Source organism: Aythya marila, assembly GCF_965140915.1.
Source record: "Aythya marila genome assembly, chromosome: 3".
NCBI classification, from domain to species: domain Eukaryota; kingdom Metazoa; phylum Chordata; class Aves; order Anseriformes; family Anatidae; genus Aythya; species Aythya marila.
Window position 1 is genome coordinate 32,667,239 of NC_139044.1, and position 24,263 is coordinate 32,691,501.

Sequence of the window (24,263 nt, forward strand, 5' to 3'; positions counted from 1 at the left end):
CCACCGAAACCTGTGGCACCTCCATGGATTCCAGTGGCAGCAGAGCAAAGTCTGTGCCAAACTCTTTTGAAAAATCCCACCATGTGTGTTTGATGAGGAATGTCTCTGGCAGGAAAGTTTCGAGTACGGCTAAGCAGGTTTTTTATTTCCTCCACATTAAAAGCTTCATTTCTGCCACTTCTCATCCAGGAGGTAACTGCCCTGAAGGGTGCATGGGACCTGTTATGAGGTCCCCAGCAGAAGGTAGTCTGTTTCCAGCTACAAGTTAATTTAACTTTGGTCCCTGTCACTTTGCAAGTGGGCACCATTCTCCAGATCTACACGTGCCCGCCCCTGCTGCGGGCAGCCATTCAGCTCGGCTCCAGCCACCAAGGCATTTCCCCTTTTCTGTCCCATTTGCTATCCTTTTCCAGGATCAGTCCTCTCTGCAGTCCTGCTTCTGCTTTTTTCCCTCTGGCACTCTCTGTCATTTGCTCGTGACCAAACCTCAGCCTCCCACGCACAGATTCCTCCCTGCTCATTGGTCTTGGCCTCCACAAAGTCACTTTCAGTCTCTAAGTACTGGTGTGGCATGCGGTGAAACTGATAGCTGCTATCCGGTACTTAGAAAAACCTTCCGCCAAAGTAAATCCATCACATCCGTCACAAATATCGCATGATCTCACAGCATCCTCTTACCTCACAGAAACCCAAGACACCACCACCAAGTCAACTTTGTATTCACCCCAAAACTACCCAGAGGGATGCAACATGCACGTTTTCCTTCTTTTACCATGACCACTGAACTTCAGGCATGCTTTTAGCAATGCATGTATTCTTCTCTGACCTACAGCACCAACAAACTGAGCTGAATAGCAAACATGGAATAAGGAAGTTTCAAAAATAAAACAAGAAAGGAACGGGAAATCCTTTGATTTGCACAACAGTGAGCTGAATGAACATGAAATTTTCATTCACGTTCACTCATGCCTAGATGTCATTTTTCCAAACAGTAGAGACGTGTAGAGAAAAAAAAAAAAAAAAAAAAAAAAAAAAAAAAAAAAGAGAGAGAGAGAGAGAAATATTATTTTTAAATTCCCTTAAGCTGAAAAGAAAAATAGTTACTACATTAACTATATTACTCATTGCAGTGCTAGCTTATGTCAGTACACTGAATATAAAACAAAGCAGATTGATGGGGAGCTTTTAAGGGTTTCAGTATTGAAGGAAACAATACATAGTACATCCAGACATATATATTAATTTAACATCTGGTAATAGTTCTGGTATTGGGTTATTCCACCAGAAGGCAGCAATAACTGTTTTCAGCCAAGCTGGCCCTTACTTCATCCCATAAAACTTGGTTTATGTTTGAGTGTTAGCTAAAAACATTACATCTACCACATACTAGACTAAAACAAAACATTTGCAAACATGCACCACAAGGAAGATAGGCTAAAATCTAACACTGTATGTATTTTCCCTATTTAAATACCTAACCCAAAACTGCTCCAAGATACCCGATGGCATACAGGGCTCAAGCATGAGGACCTTGAGGTAGGGCTCCTTGCATAGGGGCTCACCAGCCTCCAGAGCAGACCAAACAAAAGGCTGCAGCAGCTCTCTCTCACTAATCCCTTCTACTTTTAATTTTTCTGTTTCAGTTCTTTGTCATTTCCACTGCCATCCCTACTCTTTATTCTTCTGTATAACTGTAATCGACAGTATCTGTTACTCTATTAACATTTTCCCATCTAATTTCAGGGAGTAACTGTGCTCACTATATAGAAAGAAAAACACACATTTTTCGAACACTTCAAAATTTCAAAAACTAAAACAATTCAAATCTATGAGGAATAAATTGCTTAAAACATTTTGAAAGGGATCTAGCAGTATTGGAACAATTTGCTAATATAAATTTCTTCTGTGTTTCAAAACAAGTAGTATCTCACTGAAACCTTCCAATTCCCTGGTTGGCAATATGAAACATGAATTAAGACATACCTGTAATTAAAGGACAAATAGTAAGGGTCAGAGCAAAATATTTAAACTCTGAGTTTTGGTGTTTAAGTTATCTTTACATAAAGCATATTACTGTAGTACCATAAATGGGATAAAGTGTCAGCAGCTTGTAAAAATAACTGATTTTATAGTAATAAAATAGATATTAATAAAAGTTCACAGAATTCTCCTATTGCAAAACTAGCAAAAGATCTGAATACAGCACCAGCTGTTCAACAACTGGTCAGAAATATAGGGAACTATGATAAGAACCTGGAGATACGTGAGGAGAGACTAAACCCCTATGATTCATTTGGGCTGAAAAACTGCAGAAAAGAGGAGAGCTACGAGGAAGCTTTGGCATTCACAGGTTTTAAGAGCAAAGGTACTTCTGCCTTTGTCACTAGAGGTCAGCACAGCATCTGAAGTGCCACATTGCTCACGTTTGGGGAATGATGATAAAATCTGCAGCTCTGAGAGGGAAACTGTGTCTCAAGAAGGAGCTCCAGGAAGACACTGTCTGTGTGTCCGCACTGGGAGTTCGGAGCAAACTGCGAACATGAAGCTTCAGACGCAGAACACAGCTGATGGCAGCAACTGAAGAGCCTGGACTCAAAACCAGGATAAAAGCATGTGAGAAGTTTAAAGGTTCCAGCAGAGCAATTAGCGTCTAACCATGGCTATTTTTAAAACATCCATTAGCCTAAGGTAAAAGCTGTCACCTAAGAAGCCCAGCTGACTGGCGGTCTGAGGACTCCTCCTGATGGATGAGAAATAAACTATTTAATCTCCCTGCACAACAAAATTCCTACCCCAGCCTGTCAGCAGCTGGTCTAGCTCATGTAAAGCTAGCTCATACAGGCAGGTCAAGCTGATAGACAAAGCATTAACTGCACTGGAGCAATTCCTAGGAATGCAGAGGGGGAAAAAAAAATAACACAGGCAGACACTGATCTGCCCAGCACAACACAGCAGTTATCCACCACAAAATCCTTGCCACTTTGAAGTCACTGGAGAAATCTTACAGGCAGGGAGTGTGACTGTGCACTGCTGTTCCTGTCCTTGGGGTCTCAAGGGTCCCACTGCTGCCAGCCAGGAGGTGATACGCCACCACAGCACCTGACAGGAACCACGAAGGAACCGCTCTTCCTCTTCCTTTTAGCATGACTAGATGATGGGGACTGCACCAGTCAGCTGCTCTCAAGACAGGTGCAGGCAACAGAGATTTGGCACTGAAGAGATGTCACCTTGGGGCTCGACAAACCCCCTCCGAGAGCCTGTGCTAAGAAGAGGTCCCTGTCTCGATGTGATTTATGGTGTTTGACTTACTGCTCCAGCAGACGAGCACGTTTGCCAATAAGGCCCAGACTCCAGCAGAGAGGTGTTGCTGTAGCTATGCCTCAAAAGGCCATTTAGGACTGCCCTACCTCAAACGGCAGCAAAGGGGGTTGTACTGCAATGCCTTTCATAGGCTGGCACAATGGTGCTCAGCACAGCTGAACCTATTTATTTCCTCTGCCTGGCACCAATAGGAAGGCAAACACCTTGAAATCTAGATAAGTTTGGTCAGCAAATGGAAGTCCTTTGAATAGTGGCAAAGGAAGCAAGAGGAAAATAAACTGACACAAATGGTAAGGAACTCATCTTGCTCAATGAATTAAAGCCAGGGGAAACTAATGCACATGAAAACCTAACTCTGCCAGCCTAAGAGCAAAGCAGGTAATCCTTAGCCATTGAATAATACTTTTCTTTCTCAATCTACACCTGGCTACAAGGGGGAAACACAATGGTGTGACCCAGCAGCTGGCTGCCAGGAAAAGGTAACAGAATGCTGTGGGGAAGTCTTTTTGCCACAGATCCATCACCTGCAAAATGCATTCTTGCTCTTTTATTAGTACATTATTCACAAAGGTGGAAGCACTTTGTCACTGCTACATGTTTTCTCAATTTTTCCTTGGAAATTTCAATTTTAAATTGCACACATTCAAATAAATACAAGGGTAGAAAAGTGGGCCTTTGTGATCCAACAGGCTGTAGTCCAGGACTATAATGCTTGAGGTCTTCTATCCATCCTTAATGCCTTTGAGTCACAGTGCACAGGAGTCAGAATTGGGCACCTTGTTGTGCCAGGTGCTGTGAAAAAGGCTTTCTGTCAGTTGATGTATAAACTAAGAGAATAAGATGGCTATGGATGGGAGAAGTATAAAAGCAAATGATGAGGTAACACCAATAATGCTGATGGCAGCTGCCCACCCTGTATCAACAAGGGATGCAGTCAGGAAGGGGGGCTTCTGACACGTCATCCTGAGCACCCACCTGCAAAGATACGCAGCACTGGCTTTCAGAAGAATTTGTTGGAGGTAATTTCTGACAGTGCAGGACCCTGATGAACTTTTTTGCAGCCCCTTTTACCTCCCTGTAACAACCACCACCTCCTGCCCTGCTGCAGCACTGCTGACATTTCCAGAGGGTGGTGGGATAAAGGAGTTTTGCACAATAGGATTGCAGTGCTGCAGTTGTTTGGAGTAGCTTTATGCAAGTGAGAGAGGAAGCATGAGGGTGCTTGCAGGAAAATTTTACAGGTGGGAACATGAAATGAAATTGTGAGCAGGCTGGAAGCAAAGATCAACTCTGCTAGAGTAAATTAAGCATACATTAAACAAGACAGTGGTAGAATGCAAAGAACCTTGAATACAAAGATGTGACTGAAAAGGGAACAGGAGACAAAGAAAAGAAAGGAAAAGAAAGGAAAATGATGAAAAGTAGGAACAACTAACAGAATAAGCTTTCCAGATAAATGTATTACTTCCTGTGAGGCCTTTGGCAAGCTATTCTATTTCCTCACCAATAACATGGAGATAATGTTTCTGCTGTCACCATCTCCCTGAAAGCTTTAAAGTCCCGGTTATTTGAACAGAAATCTCTCACAGGGAAGAGATGGGATGTTCATAAGGTTTAGGTCTTGATAACTTCAATATTTCCTAAATAAAGCTTTAACTTTAATCTTTGCTATTATACTGCCATCATGCTTTTTGTTCAAGACACAGAGAAAAAAGTATACATGTTTTGGAAAGCAAGGAGGTAAAAAATAAATTAGTCTTCTCCTCATGTTCTCCCCTCATAACCATACGACCCTTCTAAAACACACACACACATAGCTTATAGCACGATGGATTACAGACAGCAGCTGTGCTAACCTCATGAGGCCACAAACACAGGGCAGACGGCGAGCACCTTATCTTCTACGTGTATGTCAACTCACAGCTTGAGTCTGACCTGCAGCTTTCCCCAACTTCTTTTTTAAGATCACAATGAACTGTTCTTCAGCTTGCCCCACAGCTGGAAGCAGCAGGACTGTCAGGATATTTTTACGTTTTGATGGCTTGCTTGAATGGTGGAGGGGAGGAAAAAAATAAGCTTTCTATAGACTGAACACAAGCTATAATTAGAAAGGCCTTTAAATGCACAGATCCTCAGCTGCTATAAACTGTCACAGATCCATGAAAACCAATTGGCCAGATTCCCCAGACAGTTCAAATCAGCGTTGCTCCACTGAAGTTGATGAAGCCACACCAATTTGTACAAGACAGGGATCTGGCCCACAGCCTGCACTGCAGTCCAGAAAGACCATCTGTGTTTAACAGGATCAGAAATCAAAAGAAAGGTCTGGGACCTTATAGTTTACTCAATATTTCTAAGACAATACAACTCCGTGGTGTTAAATCAGGTAGACTAAACATGGGCTGTAAAAGACAAAAACCTGTTTCTTTCTCGCTATAGCCTGACCAGGGAAAGTTAAGTAATTTCTTGCAGCATCGTCCATTAGGTGATGAAACGTGCAGACAAAAAGATGACAACTGAGGACAGAAGAAGGACAGAAGCAATACTATAAAGAATTCAAGCTATTTTGTGAATTATAGACATGACAAACTAGATTGTGCTGCCATGCTCTCGCTGGGCTGGGCTTTATGTCAAACCTATTCCCACTGATGTCAGTGGAAAGAGTGGTGTAACACAATGCTGCTCAGCAGCACAAGGGAGGGGCAGCAGAAAAGCAGAGGAGAAGGTTCAGATATTTCAGCTTTTTGTTTTGGAAGCTGTTCTGATAAGCTCCCATACTCAATTTCATGGCAATTTGGATGCCATTGTTACCATTCTGGTTGTGAAAAGCCAGGTGGGGAGCTAAACTGACAGTAATCAGCACTAGACTGGAAGCTATTGAAGCATCTTGTGGCTCATTGGCAGAAATAAAAATGATCTATGCAAAGCCCCTTTGAGGTGTCTTGCAAAAAACAGTGGTTTTGTCATTGTGCCATAGGCTCTCTCACTATTTTTACCTTCTGTAATGAAGAATTTATGTCAGGAACAAGCTGACTCTGCACCCAGGAACTCACTGAAAATAAAAGAGTTTGCTTACATCCTTAACACATGCATGTATTTTCAGTGCATAGAGTGTAAATGAGCTGTGAAGACAAGAGGCTTTGAGTTCAGGGGACCAAAAACCCCGCAGTGTATTGAGGTATAGACACCACAGTGTTGTTCCTCACTTGCTCTTGCAGACACTGTTGTCCTACAGTCTGGTGTCCTACTAGTCTTAAAAAAGACTAGTAAAATGCATATTTCAGAGACATTTTAATTTGACCTTAGAAGCATTTGCCTTCAGCAACTCTTTCTCACCCAGGTTTTAGCTGTCTTGTCACTCCATCAATTACCTGACACCCAAAGGAAACTCTAAAGCAGAAACTCTGAAGACCTCTCAAGGCAGGCTCTCACCTCAGGACTGCAAAGTGGGAGTGAGAAAATTTGGCCACTGAGTAAGAATTTCTTCCAGTGTGCGAAGTTACTGGAGAGAACTGCTCCCACCTTTCATTCTGTTTTTAATGCTTTTGAGATGTTTGGACTGACATGGAGAAAAAGTCCATGTGCTTGAAAGAAAGCCCCCCCAAAAAAAACTGGTGCAAGCAGGATCCTGCAGCTGGGCGCTGGGCTGACACAGAGGTGGCAGCTATTCTAGACGGAGGCTCTCCAGGGCTCTGGCAGTGCCTGGCACTGGTGGCACTGAGGTGCACAGCAGACACGTGATGCAAATTCACGTCTGTAACCACTAGCAACTCACTGAGCAGATTTAAGATTTAAACTACATTTGAATAAAGGTATGCATGAGTGAAATACTGCTAAGCGGCTTTGCGTTTCAGTGCTGTCATACTGGGGAGATCAACGTTTCAGAAGCAGGGTCAGTTAGGCCTCTGGCACAGCAGTTACGTAATAAACTCAGTCAATTTTGCACATTGCTAGTTCTTCAGCCTTGGTCTGAGGTTTGAAAGAGGCAGAAAGACTGCAGCTTGCCTGCAGTCACCTCCACGACAAACCCTTCACTGCTAAACCTACTTCTGTGCTTACGTTAAAGTCAGTATTTGATGCACTGTGTGCTATGAAGAGTTATATTCATCTTTGTCAGTTTTGTAGTACAAGATCTGCAAAGAAGGACATCTTCCTAAGACTTTAATCCTGTATGCTAATAATTAATATTAACAAAAGCAAAAAACACCATAAATATTTTAACTTTCAGGCCCTTCTATAAATTAAATTACTGTTTTGAGAGGGTGATATTCTTTTTTACTTACAGAATCCTATTTTCATTTCACTTTATATAAAAGTTCTTTCAAGGAAAACGTTGACTTAAGTCAACATTAATTTGCAAGAAATCAACAAAAATGTTTATTCATCCACTACTTGTTTCTTCTTTTTATAGAAATAATGACATTCTTGTCATGAGAAACAGGATCTCTAGGAAGTTCTCAACACGGCAGGCACTTTTCTGAAGATGCTCTTGATTTTTATCTGAACTGCATTGGTGTCATTCTGTTTACCTAAAAGTACCCACAGATTTGCAAATTCATTCATAAAGCACCATACCAGTAATGATTATTACCTACCTATTATGTATGAAGAAGGCTTAATATTTCCCAGGTTCCTCAAATGCCCACAGGTCTTTAACTCCCATCACTTACAGCAAGACTTGTGTGTGTGTATTTCACACACCAACCTTACACAGAAAAAAAAATACGCTTACAAAAAGCAACATCTCTCTTTTAAGTCTCTACCTTTCTACTAGGGTAATCACCAATTCCAAAACATGCATCATGATCTTAACTATCTTCAGGAAGCACGCTGCTGTGCTAACATGAAATCACCACTGTAAAGACCAGCAGAAAGCCTTTCTTACAGCAAATTCCCTAGTTTATATAGATTGAAGGGAATGTGTGTACCTCAGATAGCAGAAAAAGTGGCAATGGGGGAAACAGATAAAGAGACAGGTAAGTATAGTTTTGTATAATCATCTGAATTGAGCATAACGTGAAAATGGTTTTTTGTTTGTTTGTTTGTTATTGTGTTGTTGTTTTTTTTTAAACTTGACAGAGCCTTGGAAACAGTATGTATATTTAAAACCATTAAACTGAAAATAATTAACATTGAAAACTTGCTGATCAGAGAACTGATCCAAAGCCCTAAAAATCATTCCTTGTCTCAAATTAATTCAGAAAGTGTATCTGAGGATTCTAACACAGTTAATAAGAGAGATGTAGTTGCATAGCCTTCCTCACTGAATATAGGCACAACTTCCCAACCCGTAAACACCTTCAGTTTGCTCAGACACTCCCCATCTCCTAGCCTTTGGCTTGAGGCTACCAGGTAAATTTCTCTGAGGAAGAAAATTACTCGGATGAGAATTACTTGGGTTTGCAGACTTTAAGCACCAGTCTTAAGCATGCAAAATTTGCACCTCCTATTGTACCACATCCTGCCATCCTAAAACACATCAGCCACCTTCCTAAGTCAAGGGAGATCTTTTTTCTAACTCTCCAGTCTCACACAATTTCAAACATTTGATCAAAATTAAATGCTTAAGGGAAATAATTAATCAAGAAAATAGGGTCAAAAGGCCTCATGTTACAGTGTGTCCACTTTTTTTAGAGTGCAAAAGAAGAGGACATCCAAGCATGTTTTTGGAACAAGTGTTTTCATCAACTAAGGGAACTGTGCCTGCAGAGCAATCTTTATCAAATTCTTCTTCTTATACTGGGGGGCGGGTGGGGAAAAAAAAAAAAAAAAAAAAACACTAAGATCTTTCCTTTGTTTAAGTGCATTTCCTGCCTTCCTTACTGCTATAGACTGTGTTGTGGCAGGCCTATTTATAGTCCAAAGAAAGGAAAAAGCACCACTGGAGGCAGGAAAACTAAGTTGGGAAAGAATAGAAGGAAGTGTGGCTGCCATTTAGCCAAACAATCTAGAACTAATTGAGCTCAAAAGAGCCCCAGCCTCAGTGAAGCTGCTGGGAGTGAACAGAGCACAGCCCTGCTCCTCGCCAGGACCCTGCCAAGGCTGAGTGTCAGCGTGGTGCATGGGACAAACAACCTCAGCATCTGTGGCAAAAGAAGAGCTGCTTGAAAAAGGAGCGTGCTGAAGGCTAGACACCTGTCAAATTCAGGTAAGTGTCTCCTGCTGGCATTTCTGCTCACTGTGTTGTCCGTCTTTGGATGTGGCCAGACTAGCAAATGAAAACAGAGTCCAGGCAAAGGAACTGGATCTGATTTTTAGATAAAGGTTTGGCAGGATGTCTAACTTTTAGATAAAGAACTCTGAATTCAATTACAGATTCCTCAGACCTTTCCTTAAGCCAAAGAGGCCTTTGCCATATACTCACAAGATAATTTTGATATTTTAATCACCTGTGTCTTCCTCATTTTATAATCTGCAATTAAGTACTAGAGAATCTTGGTGGAAATGGTATGCCCCAAAGAAAAGTCATGAAGTCAATTATGCATTAGGTCTAATATATAAATTTAGAGACAGGGAGAGGGAGGGAGAAATATATGTAATGTATATTTACACAAGATATGTTAATTTAGATTATATAAACATAAGAAATGAATATGATTTATAATTAAAATGTGAAAATTTATTCTCATACCCATAAGGTATATTGAAGATAGGAACTTTGCCAAAATTAGGGCACCTGAAAGTTTCTATAGTCTTAGATTTTATTATGGCAGGTAATTACATGTGTGAATGCATAAAAATATGCTATATGTACATATACATATCTATTATTCATTATGGTTTTGTTTTGCAGTACCATGTAGTTACAACTCTGAGTTCTAATTTAAACTGACAGCAAAATGGGAGTGGAATTTTTAATCTTCTTATCTTCATATACTATACACAGAGACACACTATTATGACTTCATATATTAAAAAAAAAAAAAAAATCAATTTTAAGACTACAGAGCATATCAATGAATCACAATTGAATTAGCATCACCTGGACAGTCTTTTAATAGGGCAAGAGGAAAAGTTATTTTAAGATTGTTTGTTTTCTTCAATTTCAAATGAGTCCTTTGCTCTTCTAACAAAGGAAATGTTGTGAGAAAGGAGGAGGGTAGATGCTGCAGAACACTAGATTCGGGATTTCATGAAGTGATTTTCATCTTCTTTGAACTAGTTATGAGAATAACCTGTGCTAACACATTACCCCTATACTCATGCTATTCAGATTATTCATTTGTTATTGAGACGTTGCTTAGGATTAGTGACTCATTGTAAAAAGCTGCTGGTGAGTTAAAGGAAGTGTGGTGTGTTGTTATTCTACTGTATCCCTGTAGGATGCTATTATGTTTAGAGTCTGTTATTGTGAAGATAGCAAGGCAGGATGTCATCCATGTAGGTGAAAAGCTGCTATAGGGCAATTGTAAACAGCAGCAGTCAGCTGAAAATTGGATCCAGGGAGGAGCCAAGCAGCAATTCCAGTGAAACAGATGTTAGATAATGCTCATAGAAAGGATCAGGCTTTTCTTTGTCTGACTTCAAAGTACTCAATTACTTACAGTAATTCTTATTTTCAAGAGGTTATAAGCCTGGTCTTGAGAAGAATGAAACATCTGTAATGGGAATAAAAAGAGCATCTGCAGATATTTACAAGAGAAAGCTCTTTCGACTACAATTTGAGCTACTAGCGTGGCATGCTCTCATTCAGGTAATGTTCCTTGATTTCAATTTCCATTAGAGATTTTCCCACAAAAAGACAAAGCAGAAACTAAAAACATCTATAATCTGAATTTTAAGGGGCTTTAATTAAAATAAAAACTACAAGATTAAGCTGTGAAACCACTTTTATAGCAGTCAAGTGTGATTACTCTGTGGACACCCTGTATTTCTCAGCTTTCCAGGAAAGCTCAGATTGACTTAAAGAAAAATCATAGGACTTAAAAAATAATGCACTTTGAGTAGCAGATAAACCATGACATACATCGTTTGGGTTTAGCAGGATTTGTTACGCCTCATGCAGTTGTTCCAGTGTAAGTATCTTAATTTCTTCCTAAACCCCTATTCCACCACACCAGATGCTCTTACAAGGGAGCTCTGTGCTCCAAGTCATAGGGAAGTCCACTAACATTACAGGGAAAAAACAGCAGATGTAGAAGTACTGGTGTGTCTGTCTGGGGGCAGTGGAAGCAAGATTTTTTGAAGACACATGTACAGTCTACAGTACAGTCTCACTCAACAAGCAGAAACAGGGAAGAGGGAACATAAAAAGAAACTCATTACATGCATTAAGACATATTAAGAAATCAGAATTAAATACTGGACAGCATCAAGATAGCTCTACAAAGAGAAGCAGCTGCACAGCAGAAATGTCACTGCTCAAAAATAATTTCACTGATAATCCCTGGAAAAACAGTTTATGACTATGTGCTGAATAACATCCTGACTTGTGCAAATGTTTATACAGGTGCTTAAATTTAAGCATATGAGTAGACCCATTGATTTCAAGCAAAACTATTTCAACAGGATGATAAAATTTAAAGCTAGGCAGAGTCATTAGATCATCCAGTCTAACTTCAAACACGGCACACTAATTTTACCATTCCTCTTGTACCAAACCCAAAAACTTGCCTCCTTACAACAGAACATATGGATATAGTATGCTCAAGATAAAAGTTGAAGGAGCAAACCATGCAAATGGAGACTCACTATGGTGAGAATTGTTCAAGTAAATGCAAATCCCTTAGCTCAAATGAGAGTTAAAGGGTGCACAGGCTTTGTACCAGCTTACTGCACAAGGGTGAAGGTCAATGTGTGTATGGAAGACAGTTTCTCCCTGAAGGGATATATTCTGTGCCCCATCAGGAAAAGCTATTAACTTCACTTTGCTTGCTTTCCTACTCTCTTAGCGGACTTAAGAAGTATTGTTGCATAAGCAACAGGATGAATGAAAAAGCTGTTTCACCAGTCAATCTTCATGCCAAACTGCAGCTATCTTTTTGTCTTATGTTCTCCCATTTGCCACACAGCCATGTGCAAATAGTGCTACAAGATAAAGGGGTCACTGTTCAAAAGCAGATGAAATGTAGCAGCAGTAACCAAATGGAGAAATTCTTCAAAAATGAAATTATCAAATCTCTTATTATCAGAAACCTAAATACACATACACAATGTAAAAAGACTTATTTGAACCAAAGACAAGAAAAAGAGAGAAACTTGACCTGGGACTTCCTTTACAAGGATCATTGAGAGTGGATTTATATTCCATGAACACACAACAGCATAGCAAAGTTGTGGGAGGACACAACACCCAGTCACAACCAAAAGTAATGCAAGAGGAAACAAGATAGACTGCCGTGCATATAACTACCACCTTGCCCACAATTAATATTCTGTTGCCAGGATTCAGACCCTTTGACCACAGAGGATCTCCAGCACTGCAGCAGAACAGAGAAGCTGGAATGCACAGCCTCCAGGGCTACTTTGAAAATGGAGCTAGGGAAAATGGGACAGCCTGCACTTTATGCAACTAAGAGCATAAAAACCCCTGAAGTTCTTATACATCCCAAATTATTGTATTACTAGAACACCTAGAACAAAGCAGAACTCTGCTATACAACATAGTATTACTGATGCTTGTTCATAGCAAAATCGAATGTAAAACACCACAAGATGCACTGGCTAACGACTACTCCAAATAGCTTGCAAATTCAGTAACCATGTAGGCATCCTCTATGTCTTGGGTTAGCACAAAAAAAGACATGCTGGCTGTGAGAAGTATTCTTGTTTTTATCTTCTTCCTATTTCCATTGACTTTCAGGATTGGCAACCTCACTGTTAATTAGCACAGACCTTCCTGGGAACCACAGGGGTACCATGTGGGGAGAAGAAATCTGTCCCAGCTCTTGATAGCAGGGGAAAATGGCAAACACACCAGTCCACTGCCAGTATTGCAAAGAAGTGACATCACTTGGTCAGGATAGCAGAGGTGAAATGAAAGCATGCAAGCAGCCAAGTATGATGCATAACTCTGCGAGTAGTCTACTCTGTCAATATGATTCAGCTACATGCACAATAACTCAGTTTGTGGTGAATTTAATGTTCGGTCAAGCTAGCAGGTCTGGCATTGCCCCACTAGTTAATTCACAATAGATTTTAAATTATAAAGCTGTAGATCACTGTAGCTAGAGAGAACAAAAATTAATGTCTACCAACGTATCTGTTTGGACAGCTTGACATTCTTAGCATCCTTTATATCCTAACATACTTCATTTTTACAACATAGTATCATAAAATGTTTTACTGATGTTTTGGATTTGGGAAGCCAGAGACAAAGATAAACCGTCAAACCTTTAAACCTCTTTTTTCATGCCAAATTTGTAATCCCTAAAATCTTGTATCTCCCTATACTCCATCAGAGAAAATATTATATGAGCTCAGATACAATTACTATTAACTTGCAGCTGTGAGTATACAATATTTCCAAATACTGAACCACAAGTTCAAGCTGGACATCAGGAGTTTGATGTATACATAAGAGCATGATTAGTATACATATGAGTGTTCAGGCTTGTATACAACATATAGAATTTCTGCTTAAATTGCCATATTCTCATATACTTAAAAGCAAACAAAAGCATTTCTTTCCAGTGGAAAGCAATCAGCAACCTTAACTCCAGGCGTTGCTATAGGCTCCACCTAAGACATGTAATTGCTGTTATAAAGAAGGGACTTGTTTCAGGGGCTGGAGTTAAGGATGACCTAATCTTATCTTCTCAGCTCTTGATTTCTCAGCCACAACATGGCTAGTGGGTGTACCCTTAGGATGTACACATGGCATCTGCAGTACTGCTGTGCCCCCTAGAGCACTGAGAATATAACATTGCCTATAGATGTTTAAAACTGATGGAATGTAGTATAATGCTGAGAAATATAGAATATTTTCAGCAAAATTTCTTTTCCATTATGTCCTTCAGATGCCCTTTAGCTGGCAGCTTATTGTGAGAACTGCTGGACTATTTATAGCAGATTTTTTAATTGCACTTAGGTATTTATAAAACATCCTGTCTAGTGAAGGCTTCCATGGTCTGCTTTCATTCACTTCTGCTGATAGTGAAGGCTATACAATATCTGAGGCAGGCTCTCAAACCAGGCACTGCTTATTAGCTAAGGATTCTACATATTCTAGAAGACCATAGACAAATAATATGCCAACCACTTAAGAAAAAAAAATGTAATAATGCAGACTTGCAGTTAGCATAACCTGATTCAATTTCTCCAAGGGTTCATTTATGTCCACTCAGAATCTCACCTCCTGTTATAGAAACTCTGGAAAAACATGCTAACAGAAAAAGAAATTTTCAGGCAACCCAAAAAAAAACACCCCTCCAAAATTGCCATATTCAGAAAATATTTCTATGTTCCACATTTTAGCACAGTGTCAAAGCACTGATGCTGAGATATGCCATTTATCAGTACTCAATTTTTAAATGAATGCACCTACAATTAATGAAATGAAACATAAACAAGACATAGCCAAATACGTCTAAAAAGATAAGAGAAACAATAGTTGAAAAACATCCATAAAATAGCCCCTCCTACAGTAGGGAGAGGCTCTGGATCCATTTAGCCAGCACCAATAAAAGCAAATGACTTCCTGATCTCAAATTCAATTAAAATGGACAACTGTTCCATTCTTTAGTTCTTTGTGACTTTTCTAAAAGCTGTCCACACTAATTGTATTTTCATACTATCACAATTCTGTGCTAACTGTACTCTTTTTTGTTGTTATTACAGTTCAAGTTTTCTCATGCCATGACTGAGAAATCTGTGTTCATTTCTTAGTTTTGCATTTCCACAAAGAAAAATACACTTTCCAATCAAGTCTTGAGCTGTTTTCTCAACAGGTGGAGAAGCTAATACAAATACACTGTTGTGTAACAAATAGCAAAGTTTTTGTCATGCAGAAGATGCCATCTGATAGATATAATGACACAACATTATATTTATTGACTCACTGTGTCTGCACTAGCTACCTTGTCTCTTTGTATGTTGGCATTTCTTCACAAAAGAAAAAAAAGAAACCCTCACAACATTTTTGAGAGTTTTATTTTCAGCAATTATACCCAAGCTATTTTTCTATTCTGTTTCATGATGTTTTAAATCTGACCATTCAGCATGAGGAACTGACAAACTTTTGTCCGCATAAACCACACTGAGTTTACAGTAAGTTTTACTGAACCACATAAAATAATTTATTTGTCTAGTCACTTCAGAAAGTACAAAGACGCCTGTTCTTTTTAGGGAGGGTATCCCAAGTTGTCTGTGGAAAATCGCCATTCACACACTATTATCAAACGATGTCCCTAAGTGAAATATAACTACCAAATAAAAATAGGTAGCTATTCAGTCCAGTGATGACTCTGACTGTTCTGTTTTTAATGGTCCATGTACTACCAGCATTTAATCAATGACAAATATCAAAGGGTCTTCATAAATGTAAAAGACTGCTATGCATATTGCATAATCAAATAAATGGAAAAAGTATTTATATTTACTACGTAAAATGGTATGTATGGATTGGTAGACTATTGTGGAACACATTTCAATCATGTTTTCTTAAATATTAGCAGTCATTTTCTTACTAATTTTATAATGAAATTTATGATCCTTTCTTTTTAAAGCTGCACGTAAAGTTCTGTTATCCACGATCTCAAATTAAAGCATTGTTTAGGAGAAATTAAATGCCATTTATCAAAGATAACTTATTTGCTCAGTGGGCCATGCCCTAAAGCACAGTAAGTGCTTTCACCTTTGTTTCAGGCAGGCCTGATATTTTACACTTGGATCTGTGAGCAGCCATCCCTGGGACAAAGTGTGCAGGAGCCTCCAGCTCAGTTCTGCAAGGGCAGTTCTAATTCCCCCTTTGAAATTATTCTCCTGTCAGTGTCTTAAACATAAGTGAATTCAGTCCTTGTGGACTTATTTCTTATTTTTAAACTCCTAGGTTTTGCAATCTCCTCTGCCACTCTTTTAAAACATCCTCAGGAGCTCTGAAGGTCTCAGGGTGGCAAAGCCCCATATATGGGGACACTTTTGTTAGAGGCTAAAAGTTTTCATGCTGAAACTAAAAGTTTTCATGTTAGAAGCTGAAAGTTTTCATGGAGGTCTGAGGAGACCACATCAGCACAGCCTCCCAGGACTACTGAGAGGAACAACTCATTGACATGTTGCCAAGCCCATTGTGCACTGGGATAAAGCAGTGCTGCAAACATCTGCAGCAAACATTTACCCTTTACCTAGACACTAACCTGCCATGCCAGAAGCGCTCATCCTTGTGACGCATTTACTTACTGTGTTTACAAAGGCAAAACTGAGGCTTGGCATCATCTTGCATTCAAGTGGTTTGTGCACAAACCCACATCCCTGTTGTGGGAATTGCCCTAATGGTGCACAACCTTTGGACACTGGACATTCAGAAGACCACCACCAGATTCACCCTGGCACCCACATGAGCCACCTATGTCCCAGCAGCTACCTAAGGCACTCCAGGGGCATTATCATGGTTAACGCAGGTGGCGGTGGGGAAGTGGCCACTGAGGTGGGCCAGGCTGCACTGGGGTCCTCAGGCCACTGGGTGCTGCTGTGGGGCCACCCCTTGGCACCTCTCACCATGGTTGCAATAGGTCCTGGGGACACCCAGGGGCTCCAGCTGTAGAAACACAGAATGGTTTGCATTCGGAGGGACCTTAAAGATCATTAAATTTCAACCCCCCACCATGGGCAGGTCCATCGCCTTTCGGGTCTGGTGTGCTTCCACCCTTTGAAATGGCTGGCCAAAAGGGTGAAGTCTGATAGAAATGTTTCCGTGTCTTCTGTGAGGACCCTACTGGGACTAACATCCAGTGGGGTGTGCCCCAGTGGTGAGGGCAGGGAGGGTGCCACTCAGGGCTTCACCCTGGGTGAATAACTGAGGAGTCTCCCTGACCATAAACTGAAGAGACTTTGAGCTAATGCTTCCTTCTCATAAATCTGTTGTGTTCAGGGTGCAGCTGCAGAGGTGAATGAAGACAAACAAGGCACCAAACCCTGTCGTATCACCAGGAAAAGGCTGGGGTTTCAGGGGTGCTGGTGGCGGAGAGGTGTGAGGAGGCCACTAGCTGGGGCTGTGGCCAAGGGACTTAGGAATCCTTCAGCACTGAAACTGGAAAAAAAAAAAAAAAAAAAAAAAAAAAAAAAAGGTCCTCTGACAGGCTGAGCTCCCCCTCATTTGGCTGGGTGATAAGAATCAGTGAGGTCTGGGAGGTTATTTTCATGAAAACTTTTCAAGGAAACCTAGTGGTTTCTCTGTGATACCAAGAAAATTAGAGACCCACAAAGGCATGGATAATTAGCATGAGGGCTTCTTCCTTGCTTCAGGCTGTGCTGGCAGCAGTGAGGGTTGCATGGTTTCATAACCATGTGCAAGTTTATATAATATGTAGAGCTGGGTAAGGTCAAAGGAAGCAACCTGAATTGCCCTTTTTTTTTTTTCCCGCAGCCCTCATCTTCTGTGATTTGCAGGCATTCATCAATTTCTGACAAATGTGCCAGTTAGATATGCTATTGTAATTTAATAATTTAAAAAAGGGGCAGCTTTCTGGCTCTGAGCAATTCCTTGAATTTGTTTAAATCTCAGATGCCATACTATTAGTGGAGGTTGTATTTCAGAAAAATGCCCTATAATGCACTTTATAATCCAATGAGACTGTGTGATCTTGCAAGATCTGGTTTGCTTGCAAAACAATAAAGTACCATCCATCTAATGATGGTAACCACATCCTATATTAGGGTACAGCAATTGCCTGTGTACTGTCATTTTTTTTTAATTTAAACTACCACCAGTTTCAGTATAGTATTTCCCTTATGTGGGATCGAAATTAAGCATTTCAGAAAACTGACTTTTTGACTTACCCTCAAAATCCCATTGACCTTAATCAATTAATCAATTAATTAATCCCTCTTGTCCTTAAATACCTAAATATCTTTAAATATGTGGTCAAGATGTGGGGAATTAGGCTACAGAGTCTTAGATAAATTTCAGTAATGTATGGCTACACATCTCCATGGAAAATTCCTTCAGAATCTGTTAATTTCTTTACTTCAGTGTTTCTCCTTCATTTGTCCTACATCTGGGAACATGGGGATAAGGATGCTTTTGTTTTCCATTTTATTGTCTCTGTTTAGGCTGGTAGTCCCCACCTCCAAAGAGCTATCCCTGTGTGACTAAGCAATGTCTGGCAGAATGGGGAGCCATCTCTATGCTGCAAAAATGCTAGATACTGAAATAGAAATTAACTGCAAGCGCTCATCACTCTACTATGCAAACACAAGAGGTAACAATATTGCCATTTAAGCACGTCTAATCCCCCAAAGTGGGATTGTTCACATATTTTGCATGATCTGTGGAGAGGCCAGGTCTTAAAGACACTATGAATGCCACTGTGCTTTAAATTGTCTTGTTTCCAACATTAAGACTGAATTTAAATACAGCAAATTGTGAAGTCAGACACAAAACCAAAGCAATTAACAGGGATGTGTTTAACTTTCCATTTGTACTGCCCCTATTTTTGATTAAGTCTTATCTACTGTTTGGTGTTAGTCATTTAGAAAAAAAAAAAAAAAAAAAAAAAAAAAAAAGTTATGGAACACATAGCACCACGTTCCAGTCAAATGCTTTAGCAAAGGCTGCTGTTATGAAAAAGATTTTCTAATAAGGGGAATAATGATCTTCAGATTCTGACCTCCTGGCACAGCAGTGAGATTTATCAGGAGGGGCATGTGACTAGTTAAGACACACAGCCTCAGCTTGAAGGAAACAGCTGCTCATTTCGTGCTTTAGCACTTGGCAGCTGGACAAGGAAGGGTGATGTTTGTGTTGAATACCTCTGCAGAACCAAGTACAGTAAGTGATTTTCCCTGTTTTTATTTTTTTTTTTCTAAACTACCATTGCTTTCCTATTTTCATCCGAGACCTTTTGTAAAAACACTTAAGAGTGAGGCGTATTTTTGTCACCTCATTGATAAACAGTCATTCATGCTCTGAACGTCTATATTTTTCTGACCCATGATTAACAATAGCATTGTTTTTACTGTGCAGGAACAAGACAGGTGCTGTGTTTTGTCCTCATGCTAGCCGGGGAGGCAAAATAATGTTTGTTCACTCAGATGATGGTGTAAAGAGATTGTTTATGAAAAATGTATTTTCCTTCCTCGGTAGAGCGAGTTAATAGGTAATGATGCAAGCAGAGAATATAGCACTTTCAGTATTTAGCTAAAAAATGCTCATGTAAGGAACTGACAAAGGTATCCCACCAAAATAGTGTGATCAGTCTGAAGAAAGTTGCTTGTGACTGGTCAGGTTTTAGGGTTAAAAGAAGAGATTTTTTTGCAAAGAAGAAGGTAGAAGCAGAGACGTATAGGAAAAGAATGAAGATGCACTGATTAAGATATAATTGATTAATTCTGGACAATAATGCATAATAAGCTTGTATAGATTAAAAAATCCTCCCTAAAACCAGGGAGTGAGTATCCTAAATATCTCCAGGTTTTTAATTCAATGTATTTTTAGACACTTGCATTTTTGATGTTTATGCTTCATGAATGATTGATTTCCCCATCCAATAATTCTTGACTGTTCCAGTCTGAAGTTTTGCTTAAAAACATAAGAATTAGAATATAAGATATACATAAAGAAGCTTTTGATCAAATATTTATGTAGAGATAAATTATCGTGTTTTACATTTTGGAGGAAGATTTAGAAGGAATTGGAACAAATGAATGGGTAGGAGAGCTTGGTATGTGATGAGACTGAGGGATGCCAGGTGCTTTAGGAAAGGTTGAGAGCAGCAGAGGTGGACATCAGTGGGATCCTGTTGAGGAAGGTACATCTCAAGTTAAAAGACCTAAATTTCAGAATGGGATCAAGAATAAACACTGGCAGGTTTAGTTTAGTGAATCGTGGTCCCTTCTTTAAAGATGGGCAGAATAATCCTGATTCAGACTTCTCACACAAAAGAGAAACTTCATTTATTTCTCCCTGAAGACTTTTATTTATTTTTTAAACCATAGTTTATGGCTCTGCCAGTTAACTGGAAATTTTATAGGAAAATATCAATCAGTTTCAATTGTTCACAAAACCAGAAGTCTGCTTGGTTTCCTGCCTGTTCTAGTCTCTGAGGGTAGACTGCCTTTGAACCACGAGCTCAAGCACTGTCTGGCTGTGGTTACCTTGCAGCCTCTCCACACAAATGGCCTGCAAAGCCATGAATGTGGCAGCCCTACAGGGCCGCAAGACGCCTCCTGGCTTTGCACTCAGGAGCTTGTAGTCCCCTGGGAACCTCAATTCTGATGGGACCTTGTGGGCCTGTCCAAGTCTCCATCCCACATGGGGCAGGGAGGATAACTGTTTCACTCTCCCTTTTTTCTTTGGACCCCAGAATGGCTCTTTCCTTCTTCAGGTTTGTAGGAGTCCATAATTTGAGGTATCACTAGTTCACAGTGTGCTCGTTTCCAGATGATGTATTTTATGTCTGTGATGGACATTCTCTGTTGAGCAAGCTACCTAGTCAGATTAAAAGGTCTGTTGAAGGACCATGCTTTGAACCTAAGTTAAACCCCAAATCTACTAACCTGTTGTATATGTACCTCATGCAACTGATTTTGTTCTCAGGCATCCCTGGGAGATGACAGTAGTATAAAGGGGAACTAGAGATGATTGGATAGTAAAAATTACATAACTGTAGTGCTGAACTTGCCTTCAGGTAGTATATGTATTGAAACATGCTGTCAAAGCTGTCGCTGACTTGTCTCATAGAAATGTGGTGAGGAAAGCTCAGTTTTGTGCCCCTATACTGTTGGGTTTTAAGGTCAGTCACAATAAAGTAGAAAAGCTTGGATCTGCAAACTTTAAGATAAACAATGCAGTTGTATTTGCAGCCTCCAGCTGTCATTACTATGTCTTATTTTGAATAAAATTCAAGGCTACTGACTAGACTTTTAAATCCTCTGTACACAAAATAAAGAAAACATGAGTGACATTACAAGATTCTCAAGGCCGGGGTTGTTTAAATCCTTATCATCAGCCCACTTTGTGAGGGATGGTTACTGTTAAACATAGACAGGGTACTTTGAGAAATGAGAATATCACAGTCTTCAAGCTTTCCTCCCTTTATGGCTTTTCTGATGATTCCAACTGCAACCTCCATTCTTGGAGTACCAGTTTTAGGACGCCATTGGGGCACACACTGACCCTCCGATTATGTTTGTGTAAGTCAAGGCAGTTCTGCATAGGCATAATGAAATACATTAAATGAATTTCTGGATGCTTTGCTCTGGGACATGCTTGGCCTTTGCACCTCTCATTAACATAGATATACATGTATATCCAGAAGTTCCAATACCTAACAGAAATCATTCATCCTGGAATTTCTTATGTACATGGTAGAGGAGATTCAGTAAGAGCCTAAATAATGCTGTCCCTCTGCAGAAGTTCATATCACTGAAAACCTTGTAAGGTTCCTGTTAAATTCTTTTCCTGTACTCCAAGGAAATAATTAGGGCAGTCCTACAGTTCTCTGAATGGGCATATTTCTGTTCTACAAGAAAACATCTATCTGAAGAGTAACCACAGTTTTGCCAGCTCCTTTCTGTAGTTGAAAATGCCATTATACAGAGGAGCCACTCCCAGGATGTTCTGAATAAAGAGAGGAAACTACTTATAAAAATACTGAAGGGGTACTTGTGTGGTTTTCTTTTTTGCTCAACTGTCTGGGCTTGGCTACATAACATTTGTATAGGTACTCTAAACATCTTTTACAGAATGTTTTCTGTTAACATATTTGTGTTATAATCACTTTTCATCACTAAGTTTGATAGACATGTTTTCATGTTGGCTCCCTATTTTAATCCAGGAATGACAATGTCTAATACCCAAGAGTTTGAATTAAAAAGCTGATACAAATTCTCAGATCTTCAGATTTTTGCTAATCAGTGCTCTTCTCTCTGGACTTTCTATTCAATTTGAGTAGTCAGTGCAGTAGTGCTTTTTCATTGTTACATTTGCTTATAGGTATAACATGTCTAAAAGCCACCTGGTTATCAGATTAGAGGCACTGGGGCAGGGGATAATGTTTCTCTTATATTGAAGGTAAAAGAATGTCAGCTACAAGCTCTGACAATATCAACAGACTGACTTGGTGAGTCCGGTTCAGCTACAAAGACCAGTCCCCAAAAACATAGGTATTTGCAGAGCTGAACACATGAGCGTTCCCATCAGAAAGTTCAGCCTACAGCTAAGTGTGTGGGGGTCAGGATCAAAGAGTGGGCGTGTGGAAATACCCACACGACTGATGTTTACAGCTCAGCAGAAAATACAATCTCCCCTGAGAATTACTCTGGTTGTTTTGGTGGCCATCTGCCGTCTCACTTCTCTGAGTAGCCGCTCCCCTTGATGCTGTATCCTCTGACCACATTCAAATGGGTGAAGTGGTTTGACTCTCTCTACATCGTACTCTCGCACCTGTGATTTATGCATATTCTCTTTACTAACGATCTGGAATTTCTCAGGCTAGGGGAGACAGCTTCAGCACCTGAAGAGTAACACCAGACACAATAAATTGTGCAAAATTACTGGCACTTGAGCTATTCTTGTTCAGATACTTGGTATATTTAGTTCTTGTAAACAGAAAATAACCGTATCATCTTAAATTTTAACAGATTTAATATGAGTGATTCAGCAGTATGTCTGCTTTAGTCTACCACATAAGTCATACCAAGCTTAGTATACCGGTAGCAGATACATACTGATATGACCTGTTATGTAAAATATCACTGAATTCCCATATGCAACTCCTTCTGCTACTCTTAAAACTGCTTCTTCTTTCAACCCTTACTGTGGAAACAGACATTTTACACAGAATAGTAATGGGCTTGTGCAAGAGAATCTGGAGTGTGGGAACTGTGTGCAGGAACAGGATCTGCTCAGTGAAGAAGAATTTTCCATATACTTTTGAAGTACATTTTTCTCACTATGCCTGAAGAAGGTTGATAGTTTTTAATGTAGGTCTTAGAGGCAATCATTTAAGTAAATGACAGATGATATGGTCGATCAGATTGAACGTAATTTATAGTGGGTGCATCTGCATGCTTGCTAAACATTGGTGAAGCTGTCTTTAATAAATGGCCCCAGCTTACCTATTTCCTTTGTCATGATGCTATATACTTCCTTATATTTTTTAAAAAGACGTAACATTTCTACAGCATAAAGTCTGGTCTCACCAAGTCGAATCTCCTTAATCTGATATCTGTCATCTTTTCCAACCTTGATGATTCTATGAAATACTGTTATCATAGATGGGCTTCTGTTCATAACCCACCATTCACTTAGGTCCACCCAATCCATAATCTTGTTGCTGGTTCATATAACATGCATCAGGGAGTTCTGTTTGCTTTGCAACAATTCAGTGTTTGAACCCAGAGCTCACTTGGAAACTTCTGGTTTTGCTAGTGGGAAGGAGAAAAAAAAAGTTTATGCATATAATGTTATGTAATTGTATGCCAGTTGGGTAAATTACATTAGAAAATCTTTGCTGGACTAGGGCTTGAGTCAATTTACCATCTGGCTATATACTGATTTTTGTTGTCCAAATCAGAATAGCCATGACATTCCAACTTTATCATACTGTTCATGAAACAGCTTCCTAAAAAGACTAATAATAATCTCCTCTGTTAAAGACGTCTTGCCTACTTTAGCTTGCTTACTCATGCTCTGCTTTACCAAACTCATGAACACATACTTCCTGGAACAGCTGCCACCCTTCCTAAAACTCTTGGTTTCCAGGCCCTGCCCTAATGACTGTCCGTATATTTTTATCTTAAGTAGGCATTGGGGCAGGAAGTAGAATTCACTTTTTTTTTTTTCT

At 39.8% G+C, this 24,263-nt stretch overlaps 1 protein-coding gene across 5 annotated transcripts in view; it reads left to right on the forward strand.

Annotated features, from left to right (window-relative positions):
• The first annotated feature begins 9,328 nt into the window (after nt 1-9,328).
• The window catches only part of RASGRP3 (RAS guanyl releasing protein 3), a 55,040-nt gene continuing 40,105 nt past the window's right edge, over nt 9,329-24,263 (forward strand). For 3 of the 5 annotated variants that reach the window (XM_082757378.1, XM_082757380.1, XM_082757381.1), the window contains exon 1: nt 19,102-19,246. The gene's annotated coding sequence lies outside the window, so the exon portion shown is untranslated. Of the gene's footprint in view, nt 9,470-10,884; nt 11,015-19,100; nt 19,247-24,263 lie in introns of those variants that run through there. The other 2 variants (XM_082757379.1, XM_082757382.1) reach the window with 2 other exon arrangements.